Source organism: Aotus nancymaae, unplaced genomic scaffold (genome assembly GCF_030222135.1).
Source record: "Aotus nancymaae isolate 86718 unplaced genomic scaffold, 86718_ANA_hifiasm-v0.15.2.pri h1tg000012l, whole genome shotgun sequence".
Lineage (NCBI taxonomy): Eukaryota > Metazoa > Chordata > Mammalia > Primates > Aotidae > Aotus > Aotus nancymaae.
This window is the reverse complement of record NW_026988423.1, coordinates 20,753,653-20,770,647: the sequence shown is the minus strand read 5'-3', so window position 1 is coordinate 20,770,647 and position 16,995 is coordinate 20,753,653. Positions and strand designations below refer to the sequence as shown.

Sequence of the window (16,995 nt, the reverse complement as noted above, 5' to 3'; positions counted from 1 at the left end):
ATCTTGTTGGGTCTTCCAATCCATGAACACTGATTTCTCCCCATGTATTTAGATCTTATTGAGTTATTTCATCAACATTGTGTAGCTTTTGGCATACAAGCACCATACATGTTTTGTTAGATTTACATCTGAGAAGATTTTCATGAGTGATTGTCAATGATACTATATTTTAAATTTTGATTTCCATGTGTTCATTTCTAGCATATAGAAATATACTTGATTTGTATATGTTTATCTTGTGTCCTTCTACCTTGCTGAACTTATTAGTTCTAGAAGTTTTTGTAAATTCCTTGAGATTTCTATATAGGCAGTTATGCCATCTACAAATATGGGCAGTTTTATTTCTTTCTTTTCCAATCGTATGCATTTTATTTCCTTTTTCTTGCCTTATTACACTGGCTAGAACATCTAGCACTTTGTTAAATAAGAGGGGTGAGAGTAGATAGTATTCCCTTGTATAAGGAGAAAGCATTCAGTAGCACATCATTTAGTATAGTGGTAGCTGGTTAGCTGTAGGTTTTTTTTGTACTCTTTATCTAGTCGAGGAAGTTCTCTATTCCTATTTCTCTAAGTGTTTTTATTATGAAAGGACATTGAATTTTGTCAAATGCTTTTTCTGCATTGATTAACATGATCATATGACTTCTTCTTTAGCCTGTTAATATGTAGATCACACTGATTAATTTCTGATTATTGAACCAATCTGGCATCCCTGGAATAAACTCCACTTGATCATGGCGTATAATTATTTTAATATGTGGCTGAATTTTATCTGCTAATATTTTTTAAAGAATTTTGTGTTTATATTCTTAGGAAATATTGGTCTATGATTTTCTTTCTTGTACCATCTTGGTCTGGTTTGGTATCAGAGTAATTGCATAAAATATATTAAAAAGTATTTTCTCCTTTTCTGTTTTCTGAATGAGACTGTGTAAAACGATGTTAATTCTATTTGATAAAATTCTCCAGTGAAACCATCTAGGGCTGAAGATTTCTTTTTTAGAAAAGTTTTTAAAAGAAGTTTAATTTTATTAATAGTTATGGGGCTATTCAAAAGATCTATTTTGTATTAGATGAGTGTGGTACTCTGTAATAGCCTAGAAATTCATTCATTTTGTTTAAGTTATCACATGTATGTGTGCAGAGTGGTTTGTTGTTTACAGCATTCAATTATTATATTTTTAATGTCTTCAGAGTTTGCAGTGATATCCTCTGTTTCATTCCTATCACAGGCAATTTGTGTCTTTTATATTTTGTTAGTCTTGCTAGAAATTTGTTACTTATATTGATCTTTCCAGACAACCAGTTATTCATTTTTTTATTCTGCTTTTAATTTCATTTATTTCTCCTCTTATCTTTACTATTTTCTCCCCTGTTTTCTTCAAGTTTAAGTTGTGCTTCCGTTTTTAGGTTCTTGAGGTGGGAACTTAGATTATTAATTTGAGACTTTTCTCCTTTTCTAATGCACGTATTTAGTGCTATAAGTTTTCTTACCAACACTGCTTTAGCTGCGTCTCACAAATTTTATCTTATATTTTTATTTTCACCCGGTTTAATAGACTTTTTAAAGATTTCACTTGAGAGTTCTTCTTTGACTCACAGATTAATTAGAAATGTCCTATTCGTTTCCAAGTACATGGTGATTTTTATATTTCTGGTCTACACACATACACGCCAGGTTACCTATATCTATATCTATAAGTATGTCTGTATCTATCAATCATCTATCTACATAAATATCAGATAAAGTATACTTTAGAGCAAAGTATATATATATGTGTGTGTGTGTGTGTGTGTGTCTGTGTATGCACATATTTGTATTTGTATTTCTGATATATACCTGATTAAAAATTTCTCTATTTCTGTTATTGATTTCTAGTTGATTTCATTGTGGTCAGAGATAACAGTTCGTGCAACATTAATTATTTTAACTTTTTTGAGGTGTTTTTTTTTTTTTATGACCCAGGACATGGTCTATTTTCATATATGTTCTATGGACACATGAAAAGAATATATATTCCGCTGTTGTTGGGTGAAGTGTTCTTGAAATGCCAATTAGATCCCTTTATTTGATGTTGTTCAGTTCTCCTATATCCTTGCTGGTTTTCTATTGTTCTACCAATTGCTGGAGTGGAATGTTGAAGTCCTCAAATATAATTATGTGTGTTGTTTTTTTTTTCGATTTCTCCTTCCAGCACTACCAGTCTGGCTTAATTTTTTTTTTTTTCTCTTGTTTGGGTCATACTCTTTTAGGATTGGTATGTCTTCTTAGTAAATTAACTCTGCTATCACTACACAATGCCCCTTTATGTCTCTGGTAATATTCTTTGCTCTGAAATATACTTTGTCTAATATTAATATAGCTCCTTTCTTAGCCAGGTGTGGTAGGACACATCTATAGTCTCAGCTACTTGGGAAGCTAAAGTGGGAGGATTCTTGAACCCAAGAGTATGAGGCTGCAGGTGGTACACCCACAATTACAGCCTGAGTGACAGAGTAAAACCCTGTCTCTAAAAAATAACAAAACCCAAAATACAGCTACTTCTGCTTTTAATGGATTAATGTTTGTTTATATATCATTTTTCATTCCTTTACTTTCAATGCCCCATATAATTATATTTAAAATGAGTTTCTTGAAGATAGCATATGGTTAGGTCATGTTTTTTAACCCATTCTTTTAATTTGTGTACTTATATACCATTTATATTTAATGTGATTATTGATATGTCAAGGTTTAAGTGTGCTACTTTATTTTTATTTTCTGTCTGATCTCTTTGTTTTTTCTTTCCCTGTTTACTTTTCCTGCTTTCATTTGGATTACTTGAAATTTTTTTTTAGAATTCTACTTCTATTTATTAACAGTGTTTTTTTGTTTATCTGTTTGTATAGCTTTTCAAGTGATTGTTCTAGGTATTGTATCATCTATACATAACACACTGCCTACTGATGTTGAAATGGAAGAAGTTCCCTTGTCCTCTTCACAAGGTGTGTGATGGGGGTGTGGCTGGCTTCTTTAGTGCCCTGCTGCTCAAACCTCTAGGGGAGCATACGTGGGGCTCCGACCCTGCAGCAGTGTCTGGGGGATGAATGTTTACAGCTCCAGTGGGTATGTGCTACTGTGTGCTCTTTTAGTTTTGCTATCTGTAGGTGACTTGTGTTAACCAGCTCAATTAGACCCTCTACCTTGTTGCAAGGATGAAGGGCTTTCTGTATCCTGGGTTCTTACCTTGATGTACTGGAAGAATGGGATCACACCTGGGCCTGGAGTATGAGTGCAAGGTTTTATTGAGTGGAAGCAGCTCTCAGCAAATGGGGGAGCCAGAAGGGGATGGAGTGGGAAGGTTTTCTCCTGGAGTTGGGCCGCTCAGTGGCCTGGGCTCTCCTCCGACTGCCCCAACCAAACTCCATGTCATTCTGCTGGCCAGTGGCCTGCTGGCCTGCTGGCATCTGCCAATATGCTCCCCTTGACATCCTCTCGACATCCAGCCACTTGTGTCTTCTTCTGCCGATGTGTTCCTCTTGATGTCTAGCCACCTGTGTGCTCCTCCACTGATGTGCTCCTCTTTACATCCAGCCACCTGTGTGTCTGCCTGCTAGGGCATTGGAGGTTTTTATAGGCACAGGATGGGGGTGTGGCAGACAAGGGTGGTCTTGGGAAATGCATTATTTGGACAGGAAAACAAAAATGCCTGTTCTCACCTAGTCCGTAGGCACAGGCCCTGGGGGTGGAGCCCTAACCAAAAAGCACACCCTTCCTTCCCCCACTTCCATATCATTTAAAGGTACCATGCCCTTCCCTTTCCAGCACTTCTGCATCATTTCCTCCCTCTGAAGAGGTATATCTAACTACAGTTAGATGATGGTTTAGCTGCTTCCTGCTGACAGGGGATGTTGTTTTGGGGAAAACAGCAGTCAGATTCCTCCCAGAAGTCTGCCTAAGGGTTCCTAGCAAAAGGGAGCCATCGTTTGAGGCTCTGGCTGCCTGGCTATTTGGAGTTTGATGGCTTCTAGGCATGTGAGAAAAAAAACAAGTTTTATAAGGTTAAGTATGCATGGGTTAAACATGTGTATTATACAAGGAAAGAATTTAGTGCGAAAGATTACAGAGATAAGAAGTGAAATATAGTAACAACAACATTGTACCTTGAGCCGTTGCACCCTGGTGAAAGAAATTAAACTGTGTATGGGAGCAGATAAACGTTAGAAGAGAGATAACTCTTCTTGCCATATCTTTAGCAGTTAACGTATCTGGGGTTTGTGGGCTTGCATGATGACCATTAAAGCTTCTGCCTCTTTCCTATATTTCCTCTCTCTTTCTGGGCCTCCTTGTCTCTGTTATAAAACACCAAGTTGGCCACTTTGAAGAGGTCCTCTAAGGTACTATCTGGTCTCAGGGCCTGTTTCGGCAACTTCCTCCTGATGTCAGAAGCTGCCTGAGTAATAAATTTATCCTTTAGGATTAGTTGTCCTGAATGGAATCAGGAGATAGAGAGGTGTGATTTACCAAGGGCTCTCTTAGCCTTTCCAGGAAGGCAGTGGGATTTTCATCCAATCCCTGGTCAATCATGGACAACTTAGTATAATTGAGAGGCTTGGTCTTAGTCCTATGTAAGCCCTCCATTATGCGAACCTGAAAGTGCCTCCTCTTCCAGGCTTCCATCTCATCACTGGGATCCCACTTAGGGTCATTCACTGGCACTGCTTCTCTTTCAGTTGGATAATATCACCCCCTTCCCTGATGCTATATGTGATGCAAAGTTCAGCCCCAAATCTCTGCTGCTTGCAGATCAGCCTGTTTCTCAGTGTCTGTCAGGGTCTGATTCAAAAGTAGCATGACCTCTCTCCAGGAGAGTTCAAATATTTGAGTGAAATTCTGGAAAGCCTCTATATATCAGGGTCATCTGAAAACTTGCCAATATCCCCCTTAATTTGCTTTAAGTCCTGTAGGGAGAAGGGGACCTGGACCTTACTGGGCCCAAATTCACTAGACATCTGTTGGAGGGGCAAGAGTAAGACTGGGGCTTGTTTAGGTTGAGGATTTCTAGGAGGGAGCAAATGTCAGGCTGAAGCTGGATAGGGAGGTTGGGGTGGACCAGGAGGAGCAGGGCTGGAGGGATCTGGCTCCTCTGCTGGTGATGCCTCTGGGACTTCTTTCTTTAATTCCTTGGGCTTGCTCCTTGCAGCCTTGCCTGAGATGGCAAAGGTCTGGATTGCCTTGCAAGATATAGAAAGCCTGCATATATGGGGCCTCAGACCATCTATCCTCACATCTACAGAAAAGTTCCAACTGCCAGATGGTACTGAAATGGATGCTTCCTTCCTGTTAATCAGAAAGTCCTTCATGTAAATCATGATTTGGCCAACCCTTTGTGCAGAGGGCTATAAGGTGATTTTCCTCCAGATTCTGAGGGTCAAAGCAGTCCCAGTGGTTCAGGATATACTCCAGAGGAGTGTAGCTGGGGATGGTGAAGAGAACGCGTTGCCCATTTTGAAAGACAGGAAATAAAGGTGCCCCTCAATCCCTTTCTTCTTTCAGTGAATACTCAGGGTGTGATGGAGACAGAAAGTGAGCATCCTCCCTTCACTCTCCACCTCTTGCCCCTGAGTCCTGGCAACCTTGGCAGGTGTCAATCACGGGTACCAGTGTGCTATGTACTCATGAAGCAGGGAAAATCTGAAGGATAAGAATAACCCGCCCTCACCTACACCTCCCTTTCTTACGCTGTTGGCAAACTTTGAGTTCCCTGGGCCTGTTTATGCCATGAAGCACGGCCTCCTTCCATGGGGTGGGGTTTGGTCGGCAGGAATTGGTCCTGCCCATTTACATTGTGAATGCTTCCTGGCTTCCCTCAGACTTGGTTTTTCTTTCTAGAGCCTCAGCCTGAAGCTTACAATTGAGTTTGGGGCTGAAAAGATATTTTAGAGGTTGTTTGTATCTGTTTAGTGTGTCTCAAATGTGCCCTGCTGAATTTGCAGTTCTCAGCCAGCAGGGGTTGTTCCTTCTCTATCAGAAACAGAGCTGGGAGGGGGAGCTCTCTCACTTAAGGCGGGGATGGGAAAGAGAGAAAAACAGTTAAAGGGGCAAAAAGGCTCCTGGACTAGCCCCCAGTTGAAACAGGAAAAGTTCCCTTGTCCCCCTCACAGGGTGTGCAATGGAGGAGTTCAGTGCCCGGCTGCTCAAACCTCTAGGGGAGCATACAGACGGGCAGGCTGTGGAGCTCCAACCCCACAGCAGTGTCTAGGGGTGAATGTTTACAGCTGAAGCCCCAGTGTGTTACAGGGTGCTTTTTTAGTTTTGCTGTCTGTAGGCGGCTTGTATTAGTCAGCTCAATTAGACTCCTGCCTTAACGAAAGGACAGAGGGCTTTCTGTATCCCAAGTATCTTGCCTTGGTGTACCGGAAGAATCAGATCACATGTGGGCTTGGAGAACGAGTTCAAGGTTTTATTGAGTAGAAGTAGCTCTCAGCAGATGGGGGAAGCCAGAAGGGAGATGGTTTTCCCCTGGAATGGGGCTGCTGGCAGCCCGGGCTCTCCTCTGACTGCCCCGGCCAAACTCCACTTTCTTCTGCCGGTCGGAGGCCTGCCGGCGTGCCAGCGCCTACTGATGCGTTCCTCTCGATGTCCAGCCGCCTGTGTGTTCCTCCACTGATTTGCACCTTTCAACGTCCCGCCACCCGTGTGTCTGCCTGCTAGTGTCTTGGGGTTTTTACAGGCACTGGATGGGGGCATGGCAGGCCGGGGTGGAAATGCACCATTTGGGCAGAAAAACAAAAATGCCTGTCCTCACCTAGGTCCATGGGCACAGGCCTGGGGGTGGAGCCCTAGCCAGGGACCATGCCCTCCTCTACCCAGCACTTCCCTTCCCCACTTCCATATCATTTAAATGGATAACACCCTCTCCTTCCCAGCACTTCTCTTCCCTGGCTCTGTATCATTATGTCACTTACCTCCCTTTACACCTCTCTATCTTTCCCTATTTGTGAAATAATTACCTTATATGGTTCTTCTACATTGATTCAGAACATCAGGCAATATTATAATTTTTGCTTCAACTGTTAAATGTAATTTAGAACACAAGAGAAGGAAAGCCCATTGAATTTATCTGTATTTTTGCTTGCTGTGTTCCTTTTTTATTTCCTGATATTCCAAGGTCCCTTCGTTTTATTATTTCCTTTCTGTTTAGAGGGCTTCCTTTAGTCACTCTTTTAGATTAGGTCTGGTGGCAAAAAATTTTCTTAGTTTTCTTTTTTCTTAAAACACCTTTATTTCCTTTTCATGCCTGAAAGATGATTTTGCCAGATACAGGGCAAAATATACAGATACATATTGCTGGGCAATAGGATTTGGAGGATGGTGAAAATATATTTCACTTAGCACTTGAAATATATTGTGCCATTTCCATCTGGCCTGCATGGTTTCGGATAACAACCGCAACAAGAGACAAAATCTTGCTATATTTTGAATTGTTTCTCTGCCATAGGTAAGGTGACATTTCCTCTGACTGCTTTCAAGAATTTTCCTTTGTCTTTACTTTTCAGAATTTTAATTACGGTGTGGCTTGGCACTAATTTCTTTGAGTTTTGAAGAGGGGGATTTTCACAGCTTCTTGAATCTATAGGTTTATGTTTGCTGACAAATTTGGAAAGTTTTCAGTCATGATTTCTTGGAGTGTTTCTTCACCCTTCCCTCCTTCTCTACTTCTGAGACTCTGATAATACAAATATCAGGTCTGTTGTTATAGATCCACAGGTCTCGAAGGCTCTGTTTATTTTTTTCAGTCTGTTTTATTATTTTTTATAATTCAATTTTATTATCTTATCAGAGAAACCTTTATTTATTTATTTATTTATTTATTTATTTATTTATTTATTTATTTGAGATGGTGTCTCACTCTGTCGCCTGGGCTGGAATGAGGTGGTGTGATCTCAGCTCACTGCAAACTCTGCTTCCCTGGTTCAAGCAATTCTCCTGCCTCAGCCTCCCCAGTAGCTGGGATTGTAGGCATATGCTACCATGCCTGGCTAACTTTTTGTATTTTAGTAGAGATGGGTTTCACCTTGTTGCTCGGGCTGATCTCAAACTCCTGAGCTCAGGCAATCCACCCGCCTTGGCCTCCCAAAGTGCTAGGATTACAGGTGTGAGCCACTGTGCCTGGCTATTTCACTTTTTGTTGGTTACTTTAGGATTTCTCACACCCTTACCTCATCACAGTTTACATTTAAAGGCTACTACACCATTAAAATACAGTAGAAGAACCTAACAACAGTATACTTTCACTTTGTCCTACTTCTGTGCCATTATTGTCACACATTTTACCTACGTTATAAATCCTAGGCTTGATCACTATTATTTTTGTTTAGTCAATTACTACATAAAGATATTTAAACAGTAAGAAAAAGTACATATCTACCTACATAGTTATTATTTCTGATGTTTTTCATTTCTTTGTGCGATCCATATTTCCTTCTGATATCAGTTTCCTTCCATCTAAAGACTGTCCTTCAATATTTCTTGTAGTGTGGATCTGCTACTCACAAATTGTTTTAGCTTCTTTATGTCGAATAAGTCTTTATATTGCCTTTGCGTTTGAAAGATATTTTTGCTAGGTACAGAATCTGGGTGCAGCATTTTTTCTTTCAGTACTTAAACGATGTTTCTCACTCCAGTCTTCTCACTTGCTGAAAAATCTACTGTCATCTTTATCTTTGCTCCTTTGCACATAAAATGATTTTTTTTTCTGGCTACTATTGATTTTTCTCTTTGTTACTGAGTTTGAGCAGTTTGATTTTGATGTGACTTGCTATCATTTAAAAAACTGTTTCTTACGCTTGGGGTTCTTTGAACTTCTTGGATCTGTCAATATATAGTTCTCATCAAATTTGGGAAATTATTGTCCATTATTCAAATATGTTTTTCTGTCTCTTTTCCTGGAGACTCCAATTACACGTATATTAGGGTATTTGAAGTTGTTCCACAGCTTACTGATGCTCTGTACATTAAAACAGTTATCTTTTCTTTCTGTGTTTCATTTTGGTTTGTTTTTATTGCTATGTCTTCAAGTTCACTAATCTTCTCTTCTGCAATGTCTAACTTGCCATCAATCCTACTTTGTGTATTTTTCATTTTACATATTAAAATTTTTATCGCTACAATTTCAATTTAAATTTTTTTTGGTAACTTCTACACCTTTGTTTAGTTTTTTCAACATAGAAAATACAGTGAAAATAACTGGCTTAATATTATTGTGTGCTAATTCTAACATTGGTGTTGATTCTGAGTTGATTCTAGTGGATTGCTTTTGTTCCTCCTTACGGGTGGTATTTTTCTGCTCTTTTGCATTCAATGTTTTATTGGACTCCAGGTTAAGAATTTTTTCTGTTGATTATTGGATATTTTTGTATCCAATAGTCAACAGGAAAAATTCCTTGTTACTTCATCTTGGCTAGAAGAGGAGGTCCTGCTTTATCCTTTGAGATGCCACCAGCAGTTGGGGCTTCAGGAGGGGCAGAGCTGGGCATTGGCACATCTTCTCAGGTTACAGTAGGGGAGTATGTTGGGCTGGTCCTCCGAGGATGGCCAGGGTTTATTCTGCAGTGCTGCAAGGTGGCTAGCTCCCTCCCACAATTCTCTTTCTCTGTCATACTTCATTGTCAAGACCATATTTTCTGTGGCATAATGGCTTCTTGTTTGGGGGATAAGAAAAGCAAAGAAACTTAAACTGATCTGCTCTGTTTGCCTCAGTTAATGACAGAGGCGAAAACCATTATTTTCCTCTTTACCAAATGTATTTTTCTCTTTTCTTTCTTCATTGTTTTGTTCTTTTATAGTGTTTATGCACTGAGAATTCCATAAGAAATAAGATAGGTAAATTTTTATAATTTACCTCTCTTATTGAGTAGTGAAGTCTGAATAGATGTCCACATCCTAATCCCAGAACATATTAAAATGGTTCCTCACATGGCAAAAGGGACTTTATAGATGCAGTTGAGGATTGTGAGATGGGGACGTTATTCTGGATTGTCCAGGTCGGCCCAGTGTAATCACAAGGGTACTTATAAGAGGGAGGCAGGAAGCAGAGGTAGAGGTGATGTGACAATGGAAGCAGGGGGCAGAGTCTGAGAGAGAGGGGGGGTTTAAAGACGACATACTGTTGGCTTGAAGATAGAGGATGGGACCATGTGCCAAGGAATGCAGGCAGCCTCTAGGAGGTGGAAAAGGCAAGGAAACAAACCTTCCCTAGAGCTTCCAGAAGGAATGCAGGCCTTAATTTTAGCACAAAATTGGTTTCAGACTTTTGATCTTCAAGACCCCAAGGTAATAAATGTATGTTGTTTTAAGACACTAAGTTTATGGTAATTTGTTATAGCAACAATAGAAAACCATTATGGAGTCAAATATTAAATAAATAATAAATTACAGGTAGTGCTTATCGCTACAGAAGAAATAGATAGAGTATGAATGATGCACTCATAGAGAATAATGGGTGTATTTGACAGTGTTGGGGGGACCCAGTTTGGATTGAGTGGTCAGGAAAGGCCTTTCTGTGGAGGTGACATTTAGTCTGTGTCCTGAAGGATGAAAGAAGCCAGCTATATTAAGCCGCCTTCTTTTTCTTTTCTGGTCCAGTTCAATTTCACTAATCTTCTCTTCTGCAATGTCTAATCTGCCATCAATCCTACTTTGTGTATCTTTCATTGCACATATTGAAATTTGTATCTCTACAAGTTCAATTAAAATTTTTTTTTTTGGTAACTTCTTTTTTTTTTTTTTTTTAAGAAAGAAAGAAAAAGAATAAAGAAGAGGAGGAAAAGGGAAGAGAAAGAGAGAGAGAGAATGGGAGTATTGCTTTCTTGCCCAGGCTAGAATGCAGTTTAGTAATGGGTATTGAAAACCTCTTTTATACCAATAATTATACTTGATGTAAACAGGAAGGAACAGCCAACCAATATTTCATTTAAACCTATGAAATGCTATGCGATTACTGAGGAGTGATTTACTTCCAATTATGTAGTCACTTATGGAATAGGTGTGAGGTGGTAATGTATGTTTTGTGTATTTGAAGTGGAGAGTTCTATAAATGTTTATTAAGTTTACTTGTTCTGGGTCTGAGTTCAAGTCCTGGATGTCCTTGTTAATTTTCTGTCTCGTTGATCTATAAAATTGTTAGCTCTTCTTGTTACATTGATCCTTTTGCCATTATGTAATGTCCTTCTTTGCCTCTTTTGCTCTTTGTTGCTTTAAAGTCTACTTTATCAGAGGTGAGAACTGCATCTCCTGCTTTTTATTTGTTTATTTTTACTCTCTGATTGGTTGATAAATCTTCCTCCTTCTCTTTGTTTCAAGTCTTTATGTATCGTTGCATGTGAGATGGGTCTGGATGCAGCATACCAATGGGTTTTGGCTTTTTATCCAATTAAAATATATATAACTTTAATACTAGCATTTGATGCTAGCTGGCTGTTTTGCCCATTAGTTAGTGTAAATTTTTCATTGTGTTAATGTTCTTTTCTTTTTGATATATTTTTGGAAAGGCTGATATTGGTTGTTCCTTTATATGTATAGTGCTTCTTTCAGAAGCTCTTGTAAAGCAGGCCTGGTGGTGGTGAACTCTCTAAGTACTTGTTTGTTCGCAAAGGATTTAATTTTTCCTTCGATTATAAAGCTTAGTTTGGCTGGATAGGAAATTCTGGGTTGAAAGTTCTTTTCTTTAAGGATGTTAAATATTGGTCCCCACTCTTTTCTGGCTTGTAGGGTTTCTGCTGAGAGATCTGCTGTAAGTCTGATAGGTTTCCCTTTATGGGTAACCTGACCTTTCTCTCTGGCTGCCCTTAGTATTTTCTCCTTCATTTCAACCCTAATAAATCTGGCAATTATGTGCCTTGGGATTGGTCTTCTTGAAGAATATCTTTGTGGTGTTCTCTGTATTACCTGGAGTTGAATATTACCCTGCCTTGCCAGGTTGGGAAAGTTTTCCTGAATGATATCCTGAAGAGTATTTTCCAACTTGGATTCATTCTCTTCATCACATTCAGGTACACCTATCAAACGTAAATTAGGTCTTTTCACATAGTCCCATATTTCCTGGAGACTTTGCTCATTCCTTTTCATCCTTTTTTCTCCAATCTTGTCTTCTCGTTTCATTTCACTGAGCTGGTTCTCGACTTCTGATATCCTTTCTTCTACTTGATCAATTCGACTGTTTAAACTTGTGCATGCTTCGCGAAGTTCTCGTGTTGTGTTTTTCAGCTCCATCAATTCACTTATATTCCCCTCTAAATTGTCCATTCTCATTAACATTTAGTCAAACCTTTTTTCAAGGTTCTTAGTTTCTTTGCATTGGGTTAGAACAAGTTCTTTTAATTCACAGAAGTTTCTTATCACCCACGTTTTGAAACCTGCTTCTGTTATTGGAACACACTCGTAATCTATTAAGCCTTGTTCCGTTACTGATGAGGAATTGCGATCCCCTGTAGAGGGAGAGGCATTCTGATTTTGAGTATTCTCTGCCTTTTTACGCTGATTTCTTCCCTTCATTATATATTTATCCGTTTGTTGTCTTTGTAATTACCGACTTTCTAACTAGGTCTCTGAGCAGACGTCCAACTTGTTGATTCCCAGCACCGAAATCTGAGCAGTCCACTGCACCGGCCAAAATAGCGGTGTTAAGATTGATGGTGCTTTTCTGCCTGGGAATCTCCGGACTCTGCACCAAAAACTGGCGCGCTAAGCCACCAGCAAAACCGCCGTGCCGGCCACAAGAGTTGCCCTGGCGACTCGTGGGGCTCCTCTGCTGGGAATCTCCTGGTCCGTGAGCGGCAAATATTCGTCTGAAAGTGTGGCATCCTCTCGTTCTCTGCGCTTTCACTGGGAACTAGGAGCCCGAGCTGCTAGTGATCAGCCATCTTGGATCTCTCTCCAGTAACTTCTACATCTCTGTTTAGTTTTTCAACATATAAAATACAGTGATAATAACTGGCTTAATATTATTGTGGGCTAATTCTAATATCCATGTTAGTTCTGAGTTGATTCAAACTCCCCACTTTCATTCTTGCCAAAAACACTAGAATAAGAGAGAAATACAATTACAATTTGCTTTTAACCTAGAGATTAACAGAAAAAAGTAAATTCAATTTTTAGGAGGAAGGTTCTGGTTCGGAAGGACTTTCTGGCTGAAGCCGATTGAAAAAAACACCCTGATATTTCTAGTATACCAGCATCACTCACCCTTGAACTTGGAAGATAGCTCAGAGGGCAGTCAGTACAGCCTTACAGCTTGCAGAGAAGGAATCTTGGTAAGAGAATTGACTTGTCCGTAGTTGCTCAGTTAGTTATCAGCAGAACAGGGCCTGGAGCTTAGAGCTGGTATCCTATTTCTGTGCTTTTTCCTCTTTGCAACACCAATATTAATTTCAGATTGTTGGGTTGGGCTCCTGAAGCCAATAATGACCAAGTCCTCCAAATGGCTTTGGGCACAAACAGCTTCATGGAGGAGGGAGGGAGGCAGGCCTGAGCTCACCTGAACTTTTGCAGACCCCAGGAGAAAGAGCTTGGGGCTGATAGTAAGGCCATCTGACATGTGAGATGTTTGGTGAGTGCCTGAGCACCAATGCCATAGCCCCACAGAAGGGGAAGCAGTGTTCCTACTGGCCAAAGAGGCTGACAATGAAAGCAAGGGTCCAGCCAAGATGGCCCATGACTGCCTTCCTGCAACCACCTCCTGTCTTGTGACTACAGATCTGTCTGTGAGTGGAAATGACCATTGAGAAGGAGAACTGGGTCAGGATTTCCAGTGCTTCTCCTACCTCCACCATTGCCAATATGGAATGAGTGCCCTGGGAGCTGCTCTGAGAATGCAAACTCACTTCCACGAAGGTGACAGATATTCATTGAACCTTGTTCTGTACACAACATTGTGCTAGGTCTAGCAGTTGTAAAAGGGAATAGGGTGACAAAGGGATTAAAAGGAGGGTGGGATATAGTAAGTACCAGGGCTTATGAGTTTTCTGCTGTCCTTTAAATCATAGGGGCTGTGTAGGTTCTCAGAGAATGCTGGTTAGGGAAATTCACTAATTTAGTCACTGGATGCTTATCAATTGGCTTTGGTACCTGGGACTGTGCTACACACATTCATAAACCTTAGCTTACTTAATATCTGGAAAATTTCCTGGCAGATTTGTCCCTCTTGTCTATATCCTACAAATGAGGCAATTGCAGTCTGGTGTGACTTGCTCAAGATAGTGAGATGCAGGTCTATGTCCTCTGTAATCATTGCTACCCCCACAGAATAAGTGAGAGAATGAGTGAAGGAATGAATGGGAAACAGATATCCATGACAGCTAGCTTAGTGTCCAAATGAGCAGTGGGGACTGAGGAAGGAAAGAGGCCCATGGATGGGGTTTTCAGGAGAGGGTTGGCAGGGAAAAGAGCAATCAGCCCCTGCTCGTGCCAGGCTGATAATCTACTTGGCGAGAGAAGACATCCATGAAAAATGATGGAATAATTTATACCAATAAATATGTCAGGAAATGTGAATAGAGCCACACACAAATTCTAGCGGGGGAACAGAGAAAGATCCAACTTTAGGGGGTGATGATAGCCAGGGTTTCAAGAGGGAATCTTTAGGAAAGGGAGGATGTCTGTGGGGAGGGAAATGGGTGACATGTTTCCTGCAGAGGCAGGCAGGGGAGCACATCCTGTGAGGGAACGTTGTGTATAAAGCCAGGCTCTGGCATGGGGTGGGTATGTCGGGGCACAGTGCTGGGCATTGCACATCTGAAAGGAGGGTATGGAGGAGGAGATGGCAGCTGAAGGGGGCACTGTCAGGCAAAGGGAACTAAAGCTTGCAGGGGTTTGAGAGAGAAGTGAATTGGTTGAAGCTGCCCAGAGGAGCTTGTCCCCTTCCTGAATCTCAGAGCTGGTGCCAACCCTCATTAGGCTGCCTAGACCCCAAGTGAATAAGATCCCCATCTTGTAAGGAATCATATTTCTGAAGCACCATATTTTTTCTTGAGCATCTTATATGGCTCCCAGCTCCCAGAAGCTGTGGTCTTCAGTTCTTAACCCAGCAATTCTGTTCCCTAGGCTCAGGTCACAGCACACACGGGAGCTTTGCCTTCTGCTCTTACTCATTCACATCCTCTGCTGCAGGTACTCCAGCTTTTACTGGCTTGCAGGATATGTGGAGACTTTCTCCTGGGGAACCACCGCTTGGCCCACCCTTTGCCCCCAACCCTTATCACATGTCTATTTTCCTCCATCTGTCTTTCCAAATTCTACTCATTCTTTGAGATCTAACTAAGCCCCACCTCCTCTAGAAAGCTTACTCTGGCTTCCCTCCTTCAGAGTGGCCTCTACCTCCCTTGAATTCCCATAGAATTTATTCTCCATGCATCTCCTTCCATGTAGCACCCGACTCTTGGGTTGTTCATTGTGCTGCTGTGGGGAAGAGGTTACTGGGCTGGTAAGATCTGGCTTCAGAGCCCACTTAACTTTCAGTATGTTAATAAACCTTTTTGTGCTATGATTTCCTTTTATTGTAAAATAAATATAAAGGGTTATTTGTCATAATCCTATTGTGAGGATTAAGACAACCTAGTGCATAAGATATGGCTATTAAATAATTGGTGACCAATAAATGTTTATAGAACAAGTGCATGGTTTTCTCCTCCCATCAGTGCCTCCCCAGTGAGGGGTTTCAGAGAGGGTAAGGGGTCAGGCACTGCTTTCCATGTCATGGGGACCCAAGAGCCCAAACTGGGCCCAAAGGAGACAGGGGAGAGATCATAGCTGACTTCCCTTAGTGTGCAGGCCTACAGGACCCCACAGTTTCCAGACCACTGTCCCTACTTTCCCTGACTCCAGCACAGCCACAGGCACAGGTTCTAGGCTCACTGCAGTATGCTGAAAAGCTGGAGCTCACAGCCAGGGATGATCACTAAGCTCCGTGGCACTTTTGGTCCCTGAGAATCTGTCTGCTGTCCTTTTCAGAGTTTCAAACAGTTTTCTCAAGGACACCCCCACCCCAGGGATTTGTTCCCCTCTTTTGTTGGTCACAAAGAGCCCTACTTTCCTAATGAGCTACTAAGGAGCTGTCAATTATGGATGCAAATGAAGAGGCCGGAAATTATTACTAGCCCAGAAATGAAAGGAAGGAGGCAGCTTCCCTTAAGCCTCCTGGACTGGCCCCTGCCCTTTCGTGAGAAAGCTGGGCCAGGGGCAGGGCAGGAAGGCTGGCCTGCCCAGCCCCACAACTAAGAGCACTCAGGCTTTTTCTTCCCATGTAGCCCTGTCTACTCCGAAGGCTGCCCCTCAGAATCAGATCAAAACTGCAGGGGATTGTCCATATATAATACATACTTTATTGTTTGTATGAGATACTTTACAATTTCATACACACACACACACACAAACACAATGAATTAGCAGCTACTGAACATATGTGATAGAAATAGTTTCTTTTTCTAAAAAAATTCTTATTAGTAACCTTTCTTCTACTTTATATGACTATATATTTGTGTCTCTCCAAAAATCTAGGGCAGCAGTTGCTCAATAAACCTTCACTTAATTCAGTTGGGAAAAGAAATAATATAGGAGCCCACTGGGCTGGGCTAAGCAGAGCCAGGAGGTAGGCCTGGAATAGCTCATCTTACTGGCCCCACCTCCCAGCACCTTCTTTCCCCAACCAAGCCCCCTTTCCTGCTTCCCAGGGACCATGTGTTTTTCACATTCTAAAATATACAAAGTATTTCAGTAAAACATTTGACCAGGCCACCATGTAAAGTAAAGATTAGGAGTGTGGATTTTCGGTATCAGACTGCTTGGGTTCAAATCCTGTCTCACCCTCCTATTTGGTAAAGCAGCTCAATCTCTCCATGTTGCAGTTTCCATGTTTGTAATAGGCAGATGTAGGGGAAAGAAAGAACTTTTCTTTCTATTTCAGGTTCATGGCTGAGGCTCCTATGACAAAAGACAGATTAATACATGAAAGGCATACA

General features: G+C 41.1%; 1 long non-coding RNA gene across 2 annotated transcripts in view; it reads left to right on the top strand.

The window, feature by feature from the left end:
• The window catches only part of LOC105729586 (uncharacterized), a 53,294-nt gene that overhangs the window by 21,537 nt on the left and 14,762 nt on the right, over nucleotides 1–16,995 (top strand). The window lies entirely within an intron of this gene.